Here is a 13,871-nt window from a genome sequence, read left to right on the forward strand (position 1 = left end):
ATAATCAGCTGGAGAAGATATAAAGAGAGCAACATAGGCAGTAAAGGTTTCTTCCCAAGGGGCTTTTTCAACTCTACCTATTTCAGGGAAGGTATCAAATCTCCCTTTCAATGGATATTTTTAACAATAACTTTTCATGAAAGCTTAAAATCATCTCCCCTTTTCAAGAAAAAAATTTAAATACCTTTGTCTTGGGATGGTTTCAACGGCATCGCTTTTCAAGGCAAACTTTCAGTCCTTTTAAATTTACATTTTAGGTCTCAACCTGTCCCCTTTTCAATGGATTTTTTCAACTCTACTCCATAAAGGTAAGATTTCAGATCTTCCTTTCAATGGATCTTTGTAACTAGCCTTTTCATAGAAAGTTTCAAACTGTCTTTATTTTCAAGAAATATTTGAACTACGTTTGTCGTTGAATGGTCTCAACTCAATCCCTTTCGAGGAAAACTTGTGATACTTCCTATTTTCATCGTAAGTCTCAACCAGACCCCATTTCAATGGTTGTTTTCAACCTAACCCCATACAGGGATGGTTTCAAATCTTGCTTTCAAGGGATGTTTTCAACTCGACCCCATACAGGGATGGTTTTAAATCTCACTTTCAAGGGATGTTTTCAACTCTACCTTATCTTGGGAACGTCTCAATGTTGTCAATTTTCTACGGAAAATGACATTGGTACCTGCTATCAGAAAGTTTCAAAATGGCCACTCTTTCAAGGGATGGTTTCAAATCTGCATTCGTCATTGAAGGCTTCAGCCCAATCTTTTTCAAGGGTCCTTTTCAACTCGCAGAGCCCTACACGATGTATGTAAAAATGCTGATATGAAATTGCCACCCCATATAGATTTGAGTCAAAGATTAAGACAAAAGACTTTCATCAGACAACCCAAAGCAGTTCAACTCTCTCTCTTTTTTTTTTTTCTTTTTTTAAGGCTTGATTCATTTCCGCCAATTTTATCTTAAAATTTGCCTTTTTCATTTAATATAGTGAAGATTTGACTTACATTCTTTAATAGATCGATGTTTTTTTTTGGGGGAAGCATAATTTGAAGTCTGCTTCGTGTGAAGTCCATGCTACGGATAATCATAGACATTGGCCAGACATTTTCGAATGGTACGTGTCCTTAAAGGTTTGGTAAGAGTAATAAAGGAGTTTTTGCTGTCTGAAATTTTTACTATTACATCGAAATATGACCAATGAAATTCATAATTCTGCCGACAAATCCTAGGCCTAATATAGTTACAAAATTAACGTTAAAATCTATATAACACATTTATATAATTACATATATATACATATATATATATGCATACATATATATATAATTATATATATATATATATATATATATATATATATATATATATATATATATATATATATATATATATATATATATATATATATATATATATATGTATGTATTTATATATATATATGCATATATACTTATATTTATATATATATATATATATATATATATATATATATATATGTATATGTATTTATATAATTCATCTATACAAAAGTTTATGTATATATTAATATTTACATATACACTTTTTTCTTTAAATACATAGTTTCAGTGTCGATGAACCTTTCTGTTTAGCGCCAAATTTGACACGATCCAGGCTATCAGTCGTTTAAGAAATATTTAGCAAAGTAAAACATGTTAGTAAAGAACATCCATGTTTCGTGATCTATATGTTTGCATCTGTTCCTCTTGTTTGAGTGGAAGGGTCAGAAATGAAAAAGTAATTTTAACAACGTACCATTATAATCAACTTGCCACATTTGAAAATCTCTTTGATAATATATTAATTTTTGCATCAGAGGTCATAAAAACTAACATCTCATTATTTCGTTTAAGAAAGACCATTATGAAAGATATTAGTATAAACGTTACTATGGGTTAGATTACTGCATCTTGCATTATGTATCTCTTTAAAATAGTTCTCGTGAAAATCATTAACTGTGCTATCAAAAAAAAAAAAAAAAAAAAAAAAAAAGTTTGGAAGTGATTATAAGGTCATTTTATTGACATATATGATTCTTGTGATTAATCTTTCTTGCTGCTGCTGGCAGCATTATTTCATAATTTAGATGCAATGCTTTTGTAAATGTCTATTTTCAAAACTCTCGACTAATAAATGCAGAGTAAAATAATCACATCTCTAGTATTATTATTATTATTATTATTATTATTATTATTATTATTATTATTATTATTATTATTATTATTACTCTCCAAGCTACAACCTCTATCATTATTATTATTATTATTATTATTATTATTATTATTATTACTCTCCAAGCTACAACTTCAGTTAGGAAAGCAAGATGCTACAAGCCCAAGGGCTCCAACAAGGAAAAATAGTCCAGTGAGAAACTGAAGCAAGGAAATAGTTAAACAGTATAAGAAGTAATGAAAAATTAAAATTAACTGTTTACAAAAACATTAACAACATTAAAACATTAGTTTCTTGACTCTGGCCACATAAAAAAAGATGAAAATAAGAATGAACTATCAAATACTCCCACAGGTAATTCTTGAATGAGAGATAACTAGATTGATAAGACTCAGTTACTTTGTGTTTAGACAAAAGAGCTTCTGAAGGGCCGCTCTTTTGTCAATATCTGTATAATATTATTCGATTATCTCTCTTTGTTCACAGTTGAAAGAAAGAAGTGAAAACGAAAAGCTGCAATTCATTTTACCAAGAAGATGTCTATTTTTACTGCTCGTCTTAAGAGTTTCTGAAGCTCAACAGTAACGTGCTTCACATTCAGTATTACACGCACACACACACACACACACACACACACACATATATATATATATATATATATATTTTCTAACGAAGCTGGTCTAGTGTAGAGTAAATATAATGATTTATTCTTGATTTATTTATATATTTCATTTGTGCATTGAAGAGATGAATAGCCAGCCCGTAAAATTAGTTCCTCTCGTGTAGTTGTAAGTTTATTATGTAAATTACGTAAGAATTTCGTCGTCAATTTCATTGTATTCTTTATTCAAGTCAGTATATGTAAATTAACGTTATTTTTAAGAATTAACTATATTTAACGTATTTTTGTTACGAAGTGTTACGTAAGCTGTTTGAGAGTGTTATGTGACCATACAAGATAGGAACAAGGGCTTATGTAATGTTCTTTTATATTTTTATGAGGTCTTGCGTCATGTTTGATAGAAAATACGCAATTCTCTTGTCTGCCATACTCTTTGGAAGATTCCCGAAAATCCTAGCATTAGATGTTATCTTTTTTTCTTATTTTAAGGCCAAAGGGTCAGCGCAGCTAGCTCAGAGAGGGCCGTCTCGCGTTGGGTTAGTACGCGTTCGAGAGAGTGATCTTTGGCAACCTTATGCCCTTAGGCCAACCTCCACGCTTCCAGATCTCTGACCTGGAAGGTTCTGGAAGTAACCAAGTATTATATAGACGCCCCAGGGCTGCATAGCAGCAGTAGAGGAACAGCCATCCTGTGAAAGAGCCAAAAATTTCCCTCTCTCTCTCCGAGTGCCTATAGTGTGTCCTCTCTTAAGTGAATTTGTGCCCAGTGTATAATGTGTGTTAAAACATTGTTGCAAATTACCCGGGTGATTTTAAATTTATTGTGTTGGGGTGACTGTTGGCATTGTGTAAAATTTTTGTAACTGGCCCTGTAGTAACGTGAAAGGTATTTGTATCGTTATCAGGTTAACTATATTCATTGAGTGTTAAAACTAATTAAATATTGTATCAAAGTTAATTTCAGGTGAAACAAGTGATTGTATAACTTTCATAAGTATTATTTCTTTTGTCTTAGTCTAAGGTTTATTCAGATTTAATATATCAAGTCAAGTGATTATATAATTTTCAGATCTTAATATTAATAAGCTTTGTTCAGACCTAATATTTCGAGTGATTTATTTTTGTTTTTATGTAAGTTCTTTTCAAAGTGTTGTAATTTACTTTTGTAAAGAGTTTATTCTTCCAATCACCAGTGTTTAAATTAATATTCGCTCGTACCCCTGTTAGAGAATCGAAGTAAGAAGTGGTTTTAAATAGATCGTAATAATAATTACCCAGTGTTGTTTTGAGTATACTTAAAAGACCTTTTATATATTGCTGTCTGGGAGTTATATAATTGTCAGAGAGTTTGGGTATTAATATTTCCAAGTGTAACAGATTTAATGTAAAAACAAACAGGTGAGTTTGGAACTAGAGAGTTTGTATAATATATATATATATATATATATATATATATATATATATATATATATATATATATATATATATATATATATTTGGTTCCCAGACACGAGACCATTGTATAATATATTTTTAAGTGCCCACACCCAAGAGCCATTGTGTAATGATATATATATATATATATATATATATATATATATATATATATATATATATATATATATATATATATATATACAGTATATGGTGCTATTATAGTATGCTATCTACCGCCAATTTCGCTATCTACCACCCCTTTCTGAAATTTTGGAATTGGTTTATTATTTTGTTTATGAGACACCAATTAACACTACTTTTCAATTAACTGGGAAATCACCTAATACTGTCACTGATTGGTTTAATGTGTCTGGAAGTGTGTATAGTATGGTGGTTTTAATTGGAAAGTTCTGAGAAAGGGCAACGATGTATTTCCTGCTTTCTTGAATGATGCAAGATATGTTTACAAGCAGTAGTAGAATAAATTTTTGATTGAATTTTTTTCATAGATTATTTTCTTTCAGTTTTGTAATATTTAATTTTTCATTTGAATAACTTGTAACATTGTTGTATGATAAGCTTTGAATAATTTGTAACAAAAGCTTCCCTACAAACTGCTTATAATTATACACCCATGTTGTCCAGCCAATAAATATTATTAAACTATCATTAAAGTCCAATGAGGATACATACTGGTGGTAAGTAATCTGTTTGATAATCCTCATCAAACGGGAGGATTAATATTGACGGTAGATAACATACTTTGTGGTAGATACCATACTATAGTAGAAATTCGACGGTAGATAGCATACTATAATAGAAATTCGACGGTAGATAGCATACTATAATAGCACCCAGTATATATATGCATATATATACTGTATATATATATATATATATATATATATATATATATATATATATATATATATATATATACTGTATATATAACAAGTTCCTCAACGCATGTCCCATATTTCGACGTCTCAATCACTTTGAACTGACTTTTTCGCTTTGGCTATTTTTGTTTTTGGAAATCATTGATGAAACGTAGACTGAAAAATTATTGTGTTGCTTGTAAACTTCAGAAATAAATTAGAAGCAAAGACATCATGGCATCTAATGATTTTGTATCCTCACAAATATTGATTTTTTTTTTTTATTATTTATAGATAAGGGTTAAGGAAATTATATCTCAATGTTAGTATTTTTTTTTTTTTTTGTATTATAAGGGGAGAGAAAATTTGATAGTGTTGACGCATCACAAACTGAATTTTATGAAGTATTTTGAACAATGTATAATAACATTAGTTCACTAAATTTCGAGATTAAAAAAGAACAGAAAAAAATCAATCAAAACATTCCATGATTACAGATATACCAAACTGTAAACATTAAAAATGATGTTGAATTATCAAGCAATACTCTAGTGTCTGCAGGTTTGAAAACGAGCCTTTGAGAACAACGTCTAATTATAATTGGACCGATACATTGCAGGTTGTGGTGGCCGATGTGGTAACGTCCCTGACTGGTTAACGCCAGACTGGGGTTCGAGTCCCGCTTAACTCGTTAGTTCCTTTGGTCGCTGAAATCTCGCCATTCTTGTGAGCTAAGGATGAAGTGTTTGGGGGAGCCCATAGGTCTATTTGCTGAGTCCTCAGCAGCCATTGACTGGCCCTCCTTGGTCCTAGCTTCGGTGGAGAGGGGTGCTTATCATATGTATATATGGTCAGTCTCTGCTCTGCTTGCTAGGGCAGTGTCACTGTCCCTTGCCCCTGCCATCCATATGTGGCCTTTAAACCTTTTTAATGAGTCTGTAACAAAGACGCCAGATCCCCCGTAAAGTGTTGATGTCGTTTGGCCCTTAAGGCTAAGATGGCTAGAAAACATCTTGAGACTGGATGATTCTTAATGGGATTAATGTTTACCATATAGGTATTATGATTAAGAAAATTAGATATGTAGTATTGCGTTATATGGGGATTTATATGGTTATAATAGAAAACCTTTCTGAGTTGGGTTACCCTAACGTGGTGAAAGGGTTGGCGTATCGCTATGATCAGGAAAACTGTACCGTACTAGTCAGGGCCACCCATACTTTGTTGGTTTGCTGTGAGGAATCAGACGGAAATCTCCACCATCACCAATCCGTACTGGCAGGCATGGTGATGAAAACTGGTCAAACCCCGGACATGAATTGATATGTCTGAGGCCTTTGTCCTGCAGTGGATTAGATACTGATGCATTTGTTGTTGTTGTTGTTGTTGTGGTTATTGCTGTAATTGATGACCTAAACAATCATATCATGCTTCTTCATTTTCAATAATATTTATTTCGATGACACCGAAAATTCTTAAAATCAAAATATTATAGATTATATAATAACCTGGACCATAACTCTCGTCAAGCACAGATCACGAAAAAATAAAAAAAAAAATATTTTTACCAAACCTCTGAAATTCATTATACTCGCATGTAGTTTTACTATCCAGTATCTTGATTATCCACAACCATCTTTAGTCTCGCCTCTCACCTGTAGTCCGCCCCAGCCTCCCCTGAGGCAACCTTTCTGAGCTTTCACTTCATCTTCAGTGGCCCGTTAACCATCTGTCAGGGAAGAAAGAATTTCAGTGTCAGAAGTTCCGGCGGTACAGATGGCACTACAGATGGCCATTTTTTGGAACCTGGAAAGTCTGAGAGAGAGAGAGAGAGAGAGAGAGAGAGAGAGAGAGAGAGAGAGAGAGAGAGAGAGAGAGAGAGAGAGAGAGAGAGAGCTTGTCAGTTCGATGAAAATTTATAGAAATTTTTGAATAACATCATCGTTAATCAAAAATCATAAATAATTAATTCATCACCATCATCACCCCCCCCCCCCCACGCCCACAGTCGTAAAGGGCCCCAGTTAGATTTTGCCAGTCGTCTCTCTATCTTGAGCCTTAGTTCAATACTCCTCCATTCATCATCCCCTACTTCACGCTTCATAGTTCTCAGCCATGTAAGCTTGAGTCTTCCAACTCATCTAGTGCCTTTTGGAGCCCAGCTAAACGATTGGTGAATTAATCTCTCTCGGGGAGTGCGAAGAGCATGCCCAAACCATCTCAATCTGTCCCTCATCATGATCTCATCCACATATGACACTCGAGTAATCTCTCTTATAGTTTCATTTCTAATTCTGTCATGCTGTTTAGCTCCCAATATCCTACTGGGGGCTTTGTTCTAAAATCGATTAAATCTATTGGAGATTGTTTCATTATCATACCATGACTCATGTCCATATAGTAACACCGATCTCACTAAACTGATATATAGTCTGATTTTTATATATAATTTCAGGCGATTTGATTTCCAAATTTTTCTTAACCTAGCCATTGTCTGATTTGGTTTTTTTCAATCTTCCACTAAACTCTCATTCTAAAGACCCTGAATTTGAGATCATAGTTCCTAGATACTTAAATGATTCTACCTCATTAATCCTTTCTCCTTCCAATGATATTTCATCTTCATTGCATACTCCGTTCTACTCATCTCTGTCTTTCTTCTATTTATATTCAGCCCAACCTCGTGTGATATTTCATGCATTCTGGTAAGCAAGCACTGCAAACTGCAAATCCTGTGGTGTTCTGGTAATAAGGACAGAATCATCAGCTTACACTAGTTGAGCTAATTTCCTGTACCAATCCAGTCCAATCCTTCTCCACCATCTCCGACTGTTCTACGCATTACAAAACCCATGAGGATAAGCAACATAGGTGACAACACATTTCCTTGGAGTACTTCGCTGTTCACTGGAAATTCATTTGATAGGACTCCATTAACATCAACTTTGCACTTGCTATGCTCATGAACAGAGTGAATCAAATTTACATATTAAAGACGAATTTCAAAATAACACAGGACTCTCCCCAAAATCGCCCGGTGCACACTATCAAAGGCTTTTTCGTATTCCACAAATGCCATCTGAAGTGGATTTCTATATTCTACGGATTGCTGCACAACATGTCGCAAAATGAAAATTTGGTCAGTACATCTTCTACCTTTTCTAAATCCTGCTTGTTCATCTCTCAGCTTTTCATCAATCTTTCTCTCCAGGGGCTTTCTATCTCTGGAGTTTTTAATGATATTTTCGACACTGAAGTCATTCATGGGCACACCAAGGTCATATATATATATATATATATATATATATATATATATATATATATATATATATATATATATATATATATATAATACATACATACATATATATATATGTGTGTGTGTGTATGCTGCATTAAGAACGTAATTTTTTTCAAGGCAACAAAATGTTAAGACACTTGCATTTTGAGTGCGTTACAAAGGTGTTATAATTGTTCTTTACGTTTTGTATTAATACTTTTATGAATTGGTGGGATAAGATAGATGAGATATTGTTTGTTCATCTGTTTCAATATTTCTTGATTACGGAACATAATGATTATACTACGATAAGTTGCTCTTCTTCTCATCGACAACTGGTTGATAAGTATAATGCATAATGATCTATTTCATCAGTGTTCCTTCGGCCCGTAGTGCCACCCATTTTTTAGCATTCCACTTTTCCAACTTAATGGCCTCCCGGTCCTTGGGTCAGTTTATGAAATTACCTCTAAACTAAAACGATTTGGGATTATCTCCGTTCGAATTTTTGTGATCTGGGCGATAAGAATGAAAATAGGACAATGTTGATGCTGTATCTTTCTTGCTCGTGTTCGACTGATGTTAGAGGTAATGATTTATTTTCAGGGGATTTCATTAACCTCATTATTAATTTTTTTCATCATAGTTAAAGCGAATACTTCATATCTATTAACGATATAAGAACATACTATAGGTATCTTTATTTGAAATACATATTCATCACGTGTAGGTTATAGCTGTGATTATGCCTCCCCTCTCTCTAGTAAACAAAATGAGGTTATGAAAAGTAAAATGCCACTTTCTCTAAAAAGAAAAGTATTTAATGAGATGGTCCTACCATTATTAACTTATTCATCGGAACCTTGCTGCTTACCAAAGACTTAGAACTTAATCTAGTTACAACTCAAAGAGCTAAGGAAAGAATAATAATGTGAGTAACACTCAGAGATAGAAAAAGAGCAACGTGGATACGAGAGCAAACTAAAGTAGAGGATATTCTAACGATTTGTAAGAAAAAGAAATGGAAATGAGCAGGACTTATAATGAGGTTGACAGACAATAAAGGGTCATTAAGAATAACAGAATGGGTCCTTTTAGATTGGAAGGAAGAGAAGACGATGGATCGACGAACTAAGGAAGTGGAAGGACGTGTATGAGGCCTTCTTTTTGCAGTGGACTAGTAACGGCCGATGATGATGATAATAATAATATGTATGTATGTACACACACAGTATATATATATATATATATATATATATATATATATATATATATATATATATATATATATATATATATATACACACACACACACACACATATATATATATATATATATATATATATATATATATATACATACATACATACATACATACACACACACTTCGTGAGTGTTTCCTGTGCATATACCGCCATATGCACAGTACATGTGTGTTTGAGCAGGAGGGTTATCTTTTGACCTATCTGGTATTATTTACTTTTTCCGCTTTGCATTACCTTCCATAAAGAGTGAATCCAAATTATGCAGGATAATCCATGACGCGAGTTTCTGGAAATGCATTCAGCTTTATAGTCTTCAACGGGAGTTGAAGTAGTTGCATGATTACCCGATTGTGCTCTCGTGAATTATTTCGTTATTCCAACGTGGAAAAGCGGAAAGCGCCAATTCATTAAATCAAGCATATAATCAGGATGGCCAGGAAGAGCATTTTGCATTAAGAAGGACTTAAACGCTGGAACGAACCGGACCGTGAAGGGAAAATGAATACCAATTTCCCATTCCTTCGTCACAGGTGCCAAAAAGACGAATAAATTACTGATGTAGCGTTGGAGGGAACCTCATTGAATCTGTTCGGAACGATTGAATGTCTGCAATTCAGGGCTCTGGCGAGGCACATTTACCGGAAAGGAAATAATGGAGAGAGCGCCGCGCTAATGCTGAACATTTCCAGCGCAAATGTGCCTTCCGCGCCCAGTCTTCCAGTTACGCGCTGGAAAGAAGAGGAATTGGTCGCTCGATTTTTGTTTACGTTTTCATCGACTCGAGTGCTTTAAAATAGGAAGGAATGAGAGAGAGAGAGAGAGAGAGAGAGAGAGAGAGAGAGAGAGAGAGAGAGAGAGAGAGAGAGAGACGCAAAGGTTAGTGCTAATGCAGCCGTGGGATTGCTCCCTGTAATTTGTATTTTGAAAATTCATGATAATGCAATTAGCCAAGGCACTAAACAATAGAAGATGATTTCCGGCTGCGGAATTTTATGACTGGAAATTCCAGAATAATTTTGTAATTTCGCTGAGTGTTCTTGAATATTTAAAAGGAAGTGCATCATATGAATTTCTCATACACACATTATATATATATATATATATATATATATATATATATATATATATATATATATATATATATGAGAATGGAGCATATTTGAGTGAGCTGCCATCAGCTGAATCTGTCTTATACAGTCCAGTATATTTGGAAATACAGTCATAAGTGTGATTATTGGCGTCAGACATGTAATCAGTGTTGAATGGTATTAATTATCTTTTTATAGTTCAATAACCCAACCAACAAATCTATGCACTGATTACATTGTCAGGCTGTGATATTTCTATAGTAACATCCATATGAAGATACCGCCATCAATGTGGTTCTTAGCTGTAGAATTCATTGTTGTATTTTTTTTTTTATTTGCCTTCTGGAAGCTACAGTTCTTTCTATTGTATAGACCTCCACTATGATGGTTGAATTGCAGGAGTTTGTTCCAATTGTATGTGATTCCATTTCCTGGAATTCAAGTCCATGTGTTTTCTGAATACTTCCTTCAGCAGCATTTTCTTCTTTACTGTAAAATTTGACCCACTAAGAGAACATCTGAATCTTTTCACTCACTAAAGATGGAAGCGGTGAAAGAAATACCCGTCTGCCATTTGATGATTTAATTTTGCATGTGCCGTTTCAATCGAAATTAGCTGTAACAAGTGGACCGATTTAAAAGAAAAAAGACTTGAGTTCTGTCTAGTCATATCATATAGCCCCATTCATAAAAGAACGTTTCCATTGCTGAAACTTTTCATTTGAATAATCATTGATCCGATCCTAGGAAAAGTACTATGCAAGATTTTTAGTGTCATCACGCTGATGAGAGAATTGCTAATTAAACTTGCTGGTTATTAAAAACACAGCAATTCACCAGAAAGTTAGTCCTCTAGCGTTTTTCTTTAATTTAGGCCATAGCCTTAAATTATCCACCATCAAGTACATTTGACTATGTCCAAAGCTTCATTTATGCAATTATATTATTTTGAAAGAATCAATATAGTTTATTTGGGATTTGGATGGCAATAATCTTGATGATCAGTTTGTTAGACATCAGTGGGTGAAATTTCTCACCACACCCGAGTATAATCTTTGTTACATTTTCTGTGCTTCATGAATTCTTTTGCTGTGAGATCCTGGTTTCCTATTGCCTCCATCATTGATTCATCGTTTTTCAGGCTTACAGCCTCCTACATGCTTTTTCCCATGAACTATGATTGACATTGCGGAACCAAGTTATGAGTTCATACACCTTTTAGGAAATGTTTCTAATGTTCCTCAAATCAAGATTTCACTCTTTACGTCTTCCTTCAGTTTACGCCTTCTTTTTCGGTTAACCTTTCTAACTGCCAACTGATGTAGCATTGGTACTATTTTTGTAACAGACTGTGTGTGAGAAATTAATACTTGGGCTTAGAATATCCAGTATGGCTTCAGCTTAAGGTTCTTATGGCCCTTATCTTTATCTAATTCCCTTTCTGACATCCTTAGGGCAGTAAGGGCATTCAAGAGTTTTATGTGTTGGACTAATTAACTTCCTACTAATTGTGAGATGACTGTAACGATAGACACACCTTTTCTCAGTCCTTTTGTATAATTTCGCTATCAATTACCTAAGACGAAAGAAAACTCCACCTGTTATCTAAATTGTCACCCAAAGACTTTGGATAATAACTTATTTCATTGGTTTCAGGTTGGCTTTGGGATAAGATTAATGAATTTGGGCCTCATCAAAGTCTTTTAAGAATTTTGGAGAATATTCTAGCCTGAGGAAATGTTTTAAATATTGTTTTCCTGTCTATTCTTTAGCTGCTGATTCTCATCATAATTTGTGCGACAAAAACTTTCTGTCTAGTAAATTCCTCATCCTAGATCTTATAAATTTGAGGTAACACTGTTCAGTTAGTTCTTTGTGGATGGTACATAAGATTTTTCATGATTATGACCATATTTAGACATTCTCAGTCTGTACCAATTAGTAGGTAATACTACTTATGCAGTTAATTGTAACAGCCTTGCCTTTTCTATCATAAGTTCAATACTGAACAGTATTCTAGAATTCTTATTCTGGTTGTAACCGGATTTGGGACTGATTTTCCTAATGTGGCAGTTAGTGTGTTGGCACTTCAGAAGTTCGAACTCGTTGCAAATGCTTTTATGTAGAACATGTTCACATAAGTCTTGTTTCATTGTTTATATATGACATCTAAATTATATAATGTTATTACTGATCTTAATACTTTTTATGATTTTTTTTTTATTTTATTATTTTTTTTTATCATTCGTTACTTCTCTATTTCCTTACTGTATTGTGCTGCCTTCCTTGTTAGACACTTTGCCCTTATAGCAGTCAGCTTTTGAAAAATAGGTTTGTAATTTATTTATTTCTTCTATTTTTTTTTATTCAAAACATACTACTAAGAAGGGTGGTGTGCTCTCACCATGAGTGAGTACATAATCTACAGCTTCTAATAATCCTAAAGATGGTAATGACAATACCTAAAATGCAAAGTGTGTACCCTTTGAATAGTATATATAAAGCAATTTTTTCGTGCTAGAATACTGGATTTTGCGTTGTTTTAAAGCCAACCAGGTGTAATTAATTGCTACCACCAAAAGTTTAAAAAAATCCCAATGACAAAAATAAAAGCTAAAAATTATGATTTGAAGCAAGGTGCCCCACAAAAAATGTGCCTTTTTGAAATAGTTTAAAGCTGAAAATGAACATTTCATATGTATATATGCAATATTTTGTGCAGTAATACAGGAGGAAAAATCTGATTTTTTATGTGATTCCCAACAGATATATTTCATAGCTCGGTCTGATTAAAGTTAGTATTTATGCAAAGATAAACTTCGTTGTCATCTTTTAACTGAATTATTTTGATATTTGGCTTATTGTTTAAAAAACAAAAGCAACAAGTGTAAAAGGTCAAAAGAACTTTAAAAATTAGCGTCAATAAAGAACTTTTATACTTTGCGGTATTTAAGAGAATAATTCAGTATTGAGAGAGAGAGAGAGAGAGAGAGAGAGAGAGAGAGAGAGAGAGAGAGAGAGAGAGAGAGAGAGAGAGAGAGAGAGAGAGAGGTATAAATTATTTTGCAATAAGAAAATGGTCAATAAATTGTTTTTCCATTTATATATAC

The sequence above is a fragment of the Palaemon carinicauda genome, chromosome 6 (assembly GCF_036898095.1).
Source record: "Palaemon carinicauda isolate YSFRI2023 chromosome 6, ASM3689809v2, whole genome shotgun sequence".
Taxonomy (NCBI): domain Eukaryota; kingdom Metazoa; phylum Arthropoda; class Malacostraca; order Decapoda; family Palaemonidae; genus Palaemon; species Palaemon carinicauda.